General features: G+C 36.8%; 1 protein-coding gene across 4 annotated transcripts in view; it reads left to right on the top strand.

Moving 5' to 3' along the window:
• The window catches only part of LOC120574991 (TANK-binding kinase 1-binding protein 1-like), a 71,510-nt gene that overhangs the window by 20,413 nt on the left and 38,555 nt on the right, over positions 1-12,542 (top strand). The gene's annotated exons all lie outside the window — the stretch shown is intronic.

Here is a 12,542-nt window from a genome sequence, read left to right as displayed (position 1 = left end):
GTCGGTTTTCTGGAACACATCTATGCAATGTGGAAATGATTGGATTTTTACGTAATTTAACTTGGAATGAGAGGTCAGGGCAGCTCAGATGTAACCTCCCTTTCATACACATGCATGCTGTAGGATTAGAGATGGCATGTATTTCAGTAGCCAGTTTGTGCCTCTCATGTAGGCCTATTAGCATGTATTTGGGATTGAGGTGGTCATCTATTTCTGTAAAAGATAATTAACCAGCGATGTTGCCATTTGCCAGTGTTTGACATATTTGCAGAATCCTCAAATCTTTTCTAACCATCTGGATGACAAAATATTCAGTCAGTTGAATGATAAAATAAAATGGCATTCTTCTATCAAATATCTTGAACAGCATTAAGTGTTTTTAAAGTCCAGGGGTTTATAATTGAATTAAAATTGTCTGGGTGAGGATTATTTCATTTTAGAATAAGGCTGAAATATTATATAAACCAGAATTGTTATTTTTAAATTCTTTAAATAATCCCTGTTACTAGGAATTGTGTGCATCCAAGTATGGAAACACATCTGTTGTAAACATAAGGACTGTTATATTACACACTTGGGCAATGACGTAGACATAGTGTAGTATTTATAAACTAAATATGCAATTAAACATCTTGCCCAGTACTAGTCTGAATCACATATGATTTTAATTAAACTTTAGCCTAATTAAGCAAGCATTAGCTTGGACACACTGGTCAGCAGAACACAAATACGCTTTCATGATCCTCTTCTGTTTTGTGCCTCCTGTCGTTCCATCAGTGACCTGCTCTGCCTCCTCTCTGTCCCCATCAGTGTGATTAGTTGGAAGACAGATAGATGACTTTGTGCAGTGACCTCCTAACCATACTGCTCATGCATTTGTGTACAGGACACACTAGTGTTCACACACACACACACACACACACACACACACACACACACACACACACACACACACACACACACACACACACACACACACACACACACACACACAGACAGGTTGATTGATGGGCTGTCTGTTAGTCACTTGCTTTTCAGACATTCTCTAACAGCTACAAAAGACTGATTCAGCTGACCAAGCCAGTTCTCACTCTATCTTGCACAGCGTACACAAACGTTTGTCTGTGTGTTGGATGATCTCGTCTTGCATTGTTGCCACAGCGCTGTGGAGTAAGGTCTGGCTACACCTCAGATGCATTCTGGGATAGGAGAAAAAAAAACGCTCTGTTTTTTTGCATTTCTTTAAACCAATCACAATCAACTTGGGTGGCGCTATGCTCCGGATGCGGTGACGGTGACTCTGCGAAATATTCTCAGAAAGGAACTTGTTTTGGTGGTACATTTGCACCCTGCAAAAGAAAACGAGACATACAATATTATATGAAGTTTACTGTTCAAACAATACAGTAACGTGAGCTATTTCAATTAGCTGGATACATGGTTAAAAGTAATTTGCTCTTACCAGTGTATTGCCGTGTGTACTTTGTCCACAGCAATCCCACCAATCAGTTCCAAAACTTCCCAGTTAGAGAGTAAATGCCGTAAACATATTCTTTGTAATATTTTACAATCATTTACCGAAAGAACCAAGCAGGCCTGCCTTGTTGCACAATCCAAATTTTCTTTGGCCATTTTCAATTCAATTCAATTCAATTCAATTTCAATTCAATTCAATTCAATTTTATTTATAGTATCAAATCATAACAAGAGTTATCTCGAGACACTTTACAAATAGAGTAGGTCTAGACCACACTCTATAATTTTGAGCTTGGTAGCTCAAAGTTTGTTGTTGTTTCCCGAAGCATGTGCCATGTGCCGAATGTCAGGCAATTATCCTGGAAATGTACTGTACTGTTCTGTTGATCCAGAGTAGATGAGGTAAAACTGTTCCACAATTCAGCTGGTGTTACCTCACCCGTGTCCTCAATGGCAGCCATGTAGGAGGTCCTTAGCTCATTGAGCAGCTCTTAGGTCCTTTTTTGTGGCAGAACTGAGAACTGTGTCTGACTTACAACTGACTGTTTAATACCTGATCCATTTCACTGATGCCTGACTTACATTACATTGTTATCTAACTAACTGTAGATTTTGCTAATTCAAAATCCTTTTGTCTTACACAGATTTTTTTACCTTATATTTAAAGCTATGCGTTATAACTGTTTTCTTTTTTTTAATCACATTTTAATTGGATATTGTGCTCACTCATTTGTAGTGTGTGGCTGTTTTGTCTGTTTTGTTTATGTTTGTTTTGCCCTCTTGGCCAGATGAAAAACAGATTTTTATTAAGCTTTTATATATTATATGAGTCTGGACAGACATGGATGTAATACAACCACGAGGCGGTAATTCTAGTTTTAATTTAGAATAGTTTAGTTTAGAATTTATAATGTATGTTGAATAAACACAATACATGCAAATTAGACATATTTGGAATTGATGGAATGCATTGTTTAACCAGTAATAAGACTCTATAACAAAGCCTATAAGCTCCATGTCAGGCTTCCTGGATGGACTCACCACTGTATTGCATTATATCTGTGTAATGCCTTGACATTTCAGAATTATAAATTAAGCCATGGGATAAAATTGTATTATTACATTTTCAATGGTCACACTGCAGCTGCTCTGTCTACGTTGGTTCCAAAACCCAGTTCAAGGCCCGAGCGCATTACGAGATCTGCTACAAATAGACTTTTGCCTTTACCGGCTTTTAGAAACTGTTATGGACAGAGATCTTTTTTCTATGTGCTCACTAAAGCCTGGAATGACATTCCACAGCACATTAAAACTTTAACATCAATAAGACTATTTAAATTAACATTTGCTCGCTATCTAATGGAGAGGTATACCTGTGACCATTGAGTCAGCTTTATGGCTTTGCCCTGTTGCTCATTCTTCTGGTCTGGTTGTTTGTTACTGTTTTGTCGAGGAGTTTCTGTTGTGTATGTGGTGTTTATGTTCTGCAGAGCAGGAACCTGCTGAAAATCAGTTTTATACTGAGTCAGGCCCGATTGTCTTTAATCTTTTCCTGTTTAAAAAATGAAAAATGAAAAATTGTTTAGTCATTTTTAACTTGAAATTATTTGTGACTCTCATTAGCATTTATGTTAGCCTGTAAATTTCTGCTATCCAACCTATATCCAGCTGTATGGCATTCGGTTTATGTCATATCTCGCGAGCGCGATAAAACATGCTCACAAGTTCACACGCAGATATTACTTTTCCGTGCACCAATTGTGGCTGCTCTGTGTGCGTACTGCTAAGTTTTTACACGCAGGTGCCATTCTTTCCTTCTCCTTATGTTCTGTTTCATGCTCGCAGCTACTTGTACAACTCTCGGTTGTTGAATTGGTGCGCGAAGAGTAATATCTGTGTGTGTGAAATTATATAATTTGTTTGTGAACACGTTGTATCGCTCTTGTGAGATATATCATTAACCTGACGCCATACAGCTGGTCCCAACCAGGGGTTGATGCATATACTTTAAGTGAAGCCAAAACATATTGATCGCCCCTTGGTGACTTGTCCCCTCAATGTTAGCAGATGGGACTTGGGCCAATCAAAAATAAAATATTATACATTTTCCCCAAAGATGGTTTCTTAGTTATTTGATGCTGTAAAAACAAGGTGAAACTTCATGATTGACAGCTGTGATTGACTTGCAATTGGTCGGGCGGGTGTATGGGCAAGACTTCGATATTGGGGCTTCACCGCCTGATAACTACTGCACAGACTCTGGCTGATGGCGACGCTCATGTTTGGCTTCACTTTTGTACAGTGGGAGGAAGTGGATCGTCCATCTTTTTTACAGTCAATAGTCCCAACTAGGGCTGTCACTGTCAAACTACCATATCAATGTGGAAAAAATTACATATTCAACCTATATCTGTTTAAGATATACTGTGTCTAAGCACGTACCTTGGACTTAAGAAGGCGGCGTTCACAAAATAACCTGCCCATCATACCCATTGCACGCCTTGTTGCCCTATCATCAAATCAGGCTGTTGTTGTTCCTTTGCTAATGCTAATGAACACTAATAAGTAAACACTAAGTCATCAGAGAAATACAGTGTGGATTGTGTTTTTGGTTCACAACATTGTGGATAAAGGTGAGGCTCTTTGCCTTACAGTGACATTAGCTTGTCAAACAAGCGAGACAAATAAAAAAACAACATCAATTCTTCAACATAGCTTACAATTAAAATAATTTAATTTACACATTAGTTCTAATTAGTTAAAACGTTTTTAAAAAAGTGACAGTCCACGTAATTTGTCTAGTGTAATTTGAGCCATTTTGTTGCATAAAACTGTAGGATCTGGCTGGGTTCAGGTTTGGTTGTTTTTGACTGACTCTGACGCTACGTAAATTGCATTAAAAGTGGGCAAAAGATCTACAGTAGCTTTGAGTTTTGTGCTGAGTTTGGGTCTCAAATTTGGCAATACACATCAGGTTCAGTCAGGTAGAGTTGGGGTCGCGTTTGGGTCTTCGCTTTAGGCCCTTTCAGAACAGTAGCTAGTAGAACTGTTAGCAATAGCTAGTGGTAACATGTTAATATTAATTTTAACATTAGTTTATTTTATCAATGTACCTCATTAAGCATACTAGATGGTTGATCAAATATAAAATGCCCAGTTGACTGGACCTCAATTTAAGGGTCCTTCATGTGCACAAAATGTTAAGATGTTCGTGTATTGGCAAACATTGTCTAATTTTTAAAGAAAAAATACAGGCACTGCGAGCTGCTGCATTTTTTGAATGATGCAATAACTGAAATTGATATTGAATACCTCATCTTTTCTGTAAAAAACAACTGGCTTTGGCTATCTCTCTTATTCCCCGGATCTATCTGCATGACTTTTAAACAGGCTTACTGAAACACATTTTCCTTACCTGTCATTTCTCCTCACTACACTTTTCTCTTCATCTGAAAAACTAAAACTAGCTGGAGGTGGGTGGTCTGCTCAATCATTCTCCGGTACAGCAGCTGGATTAAGTCCAATAGGGCCAAGAGAAGCAGAGAGCTTTGTTTTACATGGACTTGGCTGTAACAGCAGAACTGTTTGTTGAAGAAGGTAGAGGGAGATGAAGCGGGTTGGAGTGCATGCTTTAAGTTTGTATGTGTGTACAGTGTGTACTTAAGACCTGACTAAAATACATACGGAAAATAAAGAGTTCTGTAGAGTTTTTACGTAAAAACATAATTAATCATTGTTCATTTAGGATCCCTTAAATTTGGGTAATGAATTGTGACCAGGATACGTGGTGAGTGGGACATTTTATTGTAAAGATAAACTTGTCAGGGCTCCAGTGCTGTACTCAAGACCACCTTTGTCGAGTCCAAGACAAGTCCAAGACCAGGACTAGTCGAGACAGAGTCAAGACCGAGTCCAAAGAGGTTTGAGTCCAAGACAAGACTGAGTCCAAATGAGACGGTTAAAACTGAGACAGAAAACAAAAGAACCCTCTTCAAGACTACTTACTTACCTGTTCATAATTTATGTGATGCGAGAGACATTATATCTTCTATTTAAGATGATCATTTTGCATTATCATTTGTAATAATGATCAAAAAGCAAGCGCAGAGTAACAACACTGTAGGATCAAATTAGGCCATATTATTTACTTTAAGTTTAGCAATTTCACTTAAGTCACATAAAGCTGAAAAACTTCACATTTTAGATGTCTTTTTATTGTGGTGTAACAATAACATTCTGGACTGACAATTAATAACATAGCAACACAGGAGTCACTAAAAAAATTGACTCTTGAACTTATTACTTGTCCTGAAATATCCATAGTACAAATTGCTCACTGACCACAATGATGCTTCCACATGTGCGCAGAGGCACAGTAAGTGTCTATTTGACCTTTGACATCCCCTAACTATAACTTAAATTCAACACCACAAATTAAGTAACTAGGGAGAGCAGTAATTCTTAAAAGGGTACTCTAGTAATTTAGTTTTGCACTTCCGTAAAATTGGGGGACTCAAAAGACAGATTTATTTTTTAAATGTCAAAAACAAAACAGCAGAGGCTGAGATATGGTCCAAGCTTAAACATTTCCTCTAATGCAACTGGATAGTGTATTTTATTACACATTCCGTGCTGTCTCATAACCTCACCTCTGCTGTCTCATAACCTAACCCTAAAAAATCAGAGATAACACTGATGGTTGCATTATCACTATAGCTATGCAGTCAACATGAAGGCCAACACTGCACACACTATGGGAATGAGACAGTCCACTGCGTTTTGTGTATGACCGCAGGGGGTTGTGGGTAAAGTGGACCGTTAGTCCATTAATAAATGAAAAAAAACATGTGATGAAGACATATGGTCCTGCCCTGATTTGCTCTTGGCTGGCTTGTGTGTGTGCTCCTGCAATAAAAAGTCAATAGAACTGAGAGGGAGATATAGAGGAAGAGGTCAATAGATAGAGGGTAGACACAAGCAGTGTGGGCTGAATGTGTGTAGGCTGAATGTGTGTGAGTGTGCGTGTGTGAGAGAGAGAGAGAGAGAAAAAAAAAAAAAAAAAAAAAAAAAAAAAAAAAAAAAAAAAAAAAAAAAAGAGAGAGAGAGGCCGGGCCTGTGGGCTGTAAGAGTGGGAGTTATATGCTTTGACCTCTCTCCAACACTGCTACTGCAGCTGCCTTTAGGCTCTACACACACACACACACACACACACACACACTGAACATGGGATAAATAGGGTACTAGCAAAGGAGAGCGAGGGAGAGTTATATTTGTGTGTTGCTTCAGTTTAAATGATCAAAATACTGTCAATTTTATTATTCTATTCTACAGTACTATGCTCTTGCAAGTCACTGGCCTCAGAACTCAAAGTGGCCTTCAAGCACTGCACCGTGGCAGCTGCTTCTCCTAAACAGTAAGGATGTGTCAAATGCATAGGCCAGATTTCCCCATTATTAATCAAGTATAAATTCAACAACATTCAACAACCTAAAGGACAGAATACGTCACGTGTCAGGGTGTAGTACACAAAGACAAAAATATGCATACACATTCTTTTCACATTGCTGTCAACGCTCACAAGCTAGCAAGTATGCTAGTAATTATGTTAATAAGAAATCTACGACGTTCAACAACAATTTATGTGACTTTATGCCAAGTCGCACTTTGTTTCTATTTGTACCTGAAATCTTCGAGGCATGAGATACACAAAAGAGGGATCCCAGAAACTACAATAGTAAAACTCATCAGAAAACCTACCGCTCCAACAACTACATCATACGAGTACAATAGCAAATCACTGCAGAGCTCCAGATAAATTTCCCCTCACTTACAAAAAAATTTACATTTGTAACTTTCAACCCCTGCCATTTTTCGCACCACTATATCTGACAATAAATATAAAGGCATGAAAAACACAATGTGAATGTGACCATTGGACTGTTTTTTTGCACGCTGTTTATTTTCCGGTTTATCCTACTTACAGTTTGCTGTAGCTTGTTAGCAAGGTACACAGCAACAATGTACAGTATATGCCTGTGCTGTGTCTGTGTGACAGCTCAGCTTTTGACGTATCTCATAGCCTACCAGGGTCTCTAGTTCACTATGTAATGTCTCTCCAGACCTGTTCCTTTTCCTCTTGTCTTCGTATGTATATAAAGTGGAGTCATAAAGCCTCAGGACAATCACCAATTTTCCACTGAAGTGGAAACATTTTTAACTCTTGAGGACATGGCTTTGCCTCAGTTTGTGCCCACCAGGGCAAATTTGCTACTATTTGTGTCAACACGTCTTTGCATTATATACACTTGCACTTTCCTTAAAAATGTACTACACCTTGAGTCTGAATACAGCTTAGGAGGTTTTGTGGTGCATGAGAACATCACAACGCTCTCATTCTTCTGCTGAAGAAAGTCTCAACTCAAGTTATTCTGTTATATGATAACTATGCTTCATTTCTTTATTATTAAACAACATACTTTAGTATAGGGATTTGTGCATTCATACGTGTGTGGCTGTTGTAAAGGAATATGGCGTTATATATGTGGCTTATTCCTTAGCGAGTAATTGTATGTTTTGAGCACAGAGAACTACACTGATAAAAATATAGAGCCTGATCTACTTAAAAAAGGTAAGGCAACTTTTTGCATCAGATTATTATGTTAATAAAGCAAGGCTAGTCTTTGTATAGGCTACTTAATTTCTTGTGTATAAGAAATGAGTTTTGGAAGTAAAGTCAACATTAATCTATCAAGTAATGTCAACTTGCTTTTTCAAGTAAAGTCAACTTAGTTTTGCAAATGACTGAACTTGCAAAGTTAAGTAGACTTTACTTAATACATTAAGTTGACTTTACTTACTAAATTAAGTGACTTTCACTCAAAAAACAAATTTCTTATATTCAAGAAATTAAGTAGCCTATACAAAGACTAGCCTTGCTTTATCTACATAATAATCTGATGCAAAAAGTTGCCTTACCTTTTTCAAGTAGATCAGGCACAATATTTTGTATCATGCTTGGTCTACTTAAAAAGTTAAGTATGTGTCCTCTTAGCACATGTCAAGATATGCTGCCATGGAGCCAAGTGTTGACCATACTGATAAAAAGACAGGAGCTGCAACGATTAGTTGATTGATCAATTAGTTGCTGACAGTTAAATTAATCATCAACAATTAGGATACATTTTCAAGAAGAAAACTCCCAGATTCTCTGATGTGAATGTTTTAAATTGTGAACTGCTGATCAGGACAAAACAAGACATTTTAGGTTGCGTATTCGGCTTTGGGAGAGAGTAATAGATTTTTAACCATTGTCTTACATTGTATGGACCACATTTGAACTACAAATCGATTTATCAAGAAAATTGACAGATTAAATCATTGGTTGCAGTCCCAACACTGTATACTATGAACAACACCCACATGAGCCAAACAATCTCAGGTATAATTATGCATCTTAACCCAAAAGAAGGCTTGGAAGTCGTTTAGCTCAAATAAATTAATTTATTTGACAATAAAATCAGAACCCCATTCCACAGAGTCATGAACACTGAATGAATCAGTGCCATCAGCACAGGACATGCTATCAGAACCCCACTAACAGTCTTTCTTAGATGTTAGAACACCATAACAACATGAAATCCTAGCTTTTACAAGGCTACATTCAAATCCACAGCTACATTCAGATGACCCAAACATTCAAAAACACCAAAATCCAGCAGCTTTCAAAATTTTAAACTGTAGTGAAGAAATGTCCAGTTCTACATGGTTTCTCTGCCTCTTGTGGCAGTACATGAAAAACTTCTTGAAAAATAGAGTTCAGGTTACTTTAAATGCTTTACTCGAGCTGGAGCTGAATTATGTGTGCCATTTAAAGTGCAAAGAACAGATACAATTCACAATACATATATAGTTGTGCTCATAAGTTTATGAACCCATGCTAAAGTTGACTTTGAAGCTACCCTTCACTATACCTAGAGATTGGCATGGTTTTATTTCAGTTAGCCTAATAGCTGGTTTGATTTGCATTGAGATTTATTGCATTTGCATTGGGCTATTTTAATTCCAGAGGCCAAGGGAACTTTATCAGGATGCATAGTTTCCTGGATCCATGAAATAACTGGCCTTTAAAAATAAAAATCTGCCTGCCTATATGGGAATTTAACATAGGGGTGTACTTACTTATACCCCCTGTATTTTAAGGAACAACATTTATTTAATTAAATTAAGACACATTATTCATTCAAAGAAAATTGGTGTCCTTAAAGGTTGAATTTCCCCTCATTTTTTTAAATTAAGGCATTAAGATCAATTTCCAAAATATAATTTTTTATTCCTCTTTTAGTCAACTTAAGCATGAGTTCATAAACTTATGAGCACCACTATAACATAATAAAGCATGCGCCAGCACATTAAACTCTATCAAATAATTTTTTTCCCAACATCATAGAAAAAAAACGAGCAGTGTAACCTGAGAGAGTGCATTGGGAGAACCTCAGAAGAACTGTGTAAAACTCTGTAAAACTTGATAAGAGTGAGCTTACTCAAATCCTACACCTTCAACACCATCTGTATAGCTTTTAAGCATGCAAACAGACCTTGAGATCATGGACTTTGGAGGACATTTTTTTGTTCGCATCCTCCAACTCTAGGAAGATCTTCTGAAAGACCTCAAATGTGTATTTCAGTTTATTAGGGTACCTTAGTTCCACGGCATAGATAAGGCCCATCAGATAGGTGCAAGCATGTGCCACATCTGGGATACCAAAAAGGATTTCTGCTCCCTCAACGGCTATTCCAGCTTGCTTGGGGAGACCATCCCTGGCTTTGCTGACAACAAAGATGCCGAGGACAAAAGTAGTAAGAGCTTCTTGGACGGCTGCAGCATAGTCGTCATTGAAAACCTGTGAAATACACCAGAGAGAATAAAACATTTATTGTATAGTAATGTGACGGATGCATACCTCTTTGTTCCCTCTCCAAACAGAAGGTCAGATTGTTATGTGGTACTTTTGAGTAGTATTATAGCTTAGCAAGGGTGTCTACAGGTATCACATAGTTCAATTAAAATGCCATTTAAGGCCATTTTAAGTCAATTTAAGACCTATTTTTGGAGAAATAATCTTTCGCTCATTCAATTATGCAATGCAGCTTTATATAAAGAGTATCATATATTTGGTGCTGTTAGCTACATACATAAATGGTTATACATCTGTCATTACTTTCTTGTTCTTTCACTACAGAATTTTAAATAATCATATAGCAAAGCAAAATCATATTCCAATCTTCTAAATTCCATAAAAATAATTAAATCCAATTGTAAGCATAAGTTATCAGCAAACCTTAGGATATTCTTGTATTATGTCTCTAGATATCTGTGATGATTTCCCATGTTTTACTGCAGCATTTCAATAATGAAATACTAAAATATTATAATGGAAATAAGTCCTGGACCTTTTTATCCTTGATTGTACTTAGTGTCCATCATGTGCAAGGCATTTTGATACAATTAAATGAATCAAATCCCATTTCTACATAGGCACATTGTTTAAAATCTCCTAAAATCTTGTTAAATTATCAGCAAACACCTATTTTTGCACAAACTTGTCTCATATTGGCAGGGCTTTGAATCAGAGCTACAGCATAGTATTATTTTTTTTTACCTGGTAGTCCTTGATCACAACTTCTCTTCGGGACTCAATGTTGCTGTCCTACAAAAATATGAAATTACATTACTAATTAAACGAGAAATATGAGATTAATATAAAACATGAGATTACAGATGTCAGAAAGCAACTACATTAAACTAACTACTACTACACTGTTGTAAATACATGCCTCATTTAAAATGTCGAGGGTCATCAAGTTTCTTCCCAATGGCTCCAACCTTCCTCCTGTACAGGCTCAACAGCTTGGATGTGTATTGGTCCAACTTGCCCAGGAATGTGGACTGCAGTGGCATCAGTGTGGCCCTGCAGAATTCCTCCTCGCTCTGACAGAGACCAAGAGATGTAGACAAGACACTGAGATGTAGAAACATAATGAGACAGACACACATGGGCAAGAGAAACAGAATAAGAATAATCCAAAGACTACACTGAAATTACAATATCCAATACAATACAGTATTACAATTACAGACAATAATTTTTTCACAGGTAATAAGGTAAGAATAGCTTTTCATTCAGATAAATATATTGTAAGAGATAAAACAAACTTGTATAGTCACCTGGTAAGGATACCTTCATCCAGTGTGGTTGTAGAGACAGCTGGTAAATATACATCATAGTTAGTTACTAACCACTGCAATTAACAAAAACTACACTATAATATAAAAAGTACAAAATAAAATGCATGAAAAATAGTAATTCAAGTATTCAGATTTGCATTGACCTAAACTTCTTTATTTTACGTCTTCCACATTTATCATTTATCTGATGTTAATTTCATTTCTTTGCAGATTATTTCTGTTTTTGGATGCATTCACATCTTTTCTGAAGCACATTGTACATTTATTCTGCTGTTGTTAGAATAAATTAGTCTGCTGTTTGCAGAACTGGTTGCATAAAGACATTGCCTCTCATAGACTTACATGTAAATTTCTTTCCTTATCTCATTAAACAACTTCAGGAAATGTCTATCAACAGTGAGTAATTTATACATTATGGGTCACATTCTGCATAATACCTCCAAAACCATTATGATCTGACAAGTGGCTTTTGAGATTTTAACATCTCAAAAGTTGCACTGAATATTTTTCTTACTCGTAGCTTCTTAAACTAGCTGTTGCTGTGGTAGGCTACTTCCAAGTCCAACAAACACATTAACAGCCTGTCGTATTAGATAAGACATAAAACAGGATATTAATGTTTTGTTTTAATTGTTTGCTGTCTCAATAACAAGCAAATGGCTAGCTGACGTGAGTTAGATAATAACGATAGGCTAACTTGTCTAGCCTGTTTAGCTTACATAGTTTCTTTGCCATCAAACAGACATGCTATTTTTACATCATTTTAAATAAATCCAGGTTACCCATACAACACAAGTTCATGTGTAGGGACCATAGTAAT

This window comes from Perca fluviatilis, chromosome 15, assembly GCF_010015445.1.
Source record: "Perca fluviatilis chromosome 15, GENO_Pfluv_1.0, whole genome shotgun sequence".
NCBI lineage: Eukaryota > Metazoa > Chordata > Actinopteri > Perciformes > Percidae > Perca > Perca fluviatilis.
This window is presented reverse-complemented; position numbering and strand designations above follow the sequence as displayed.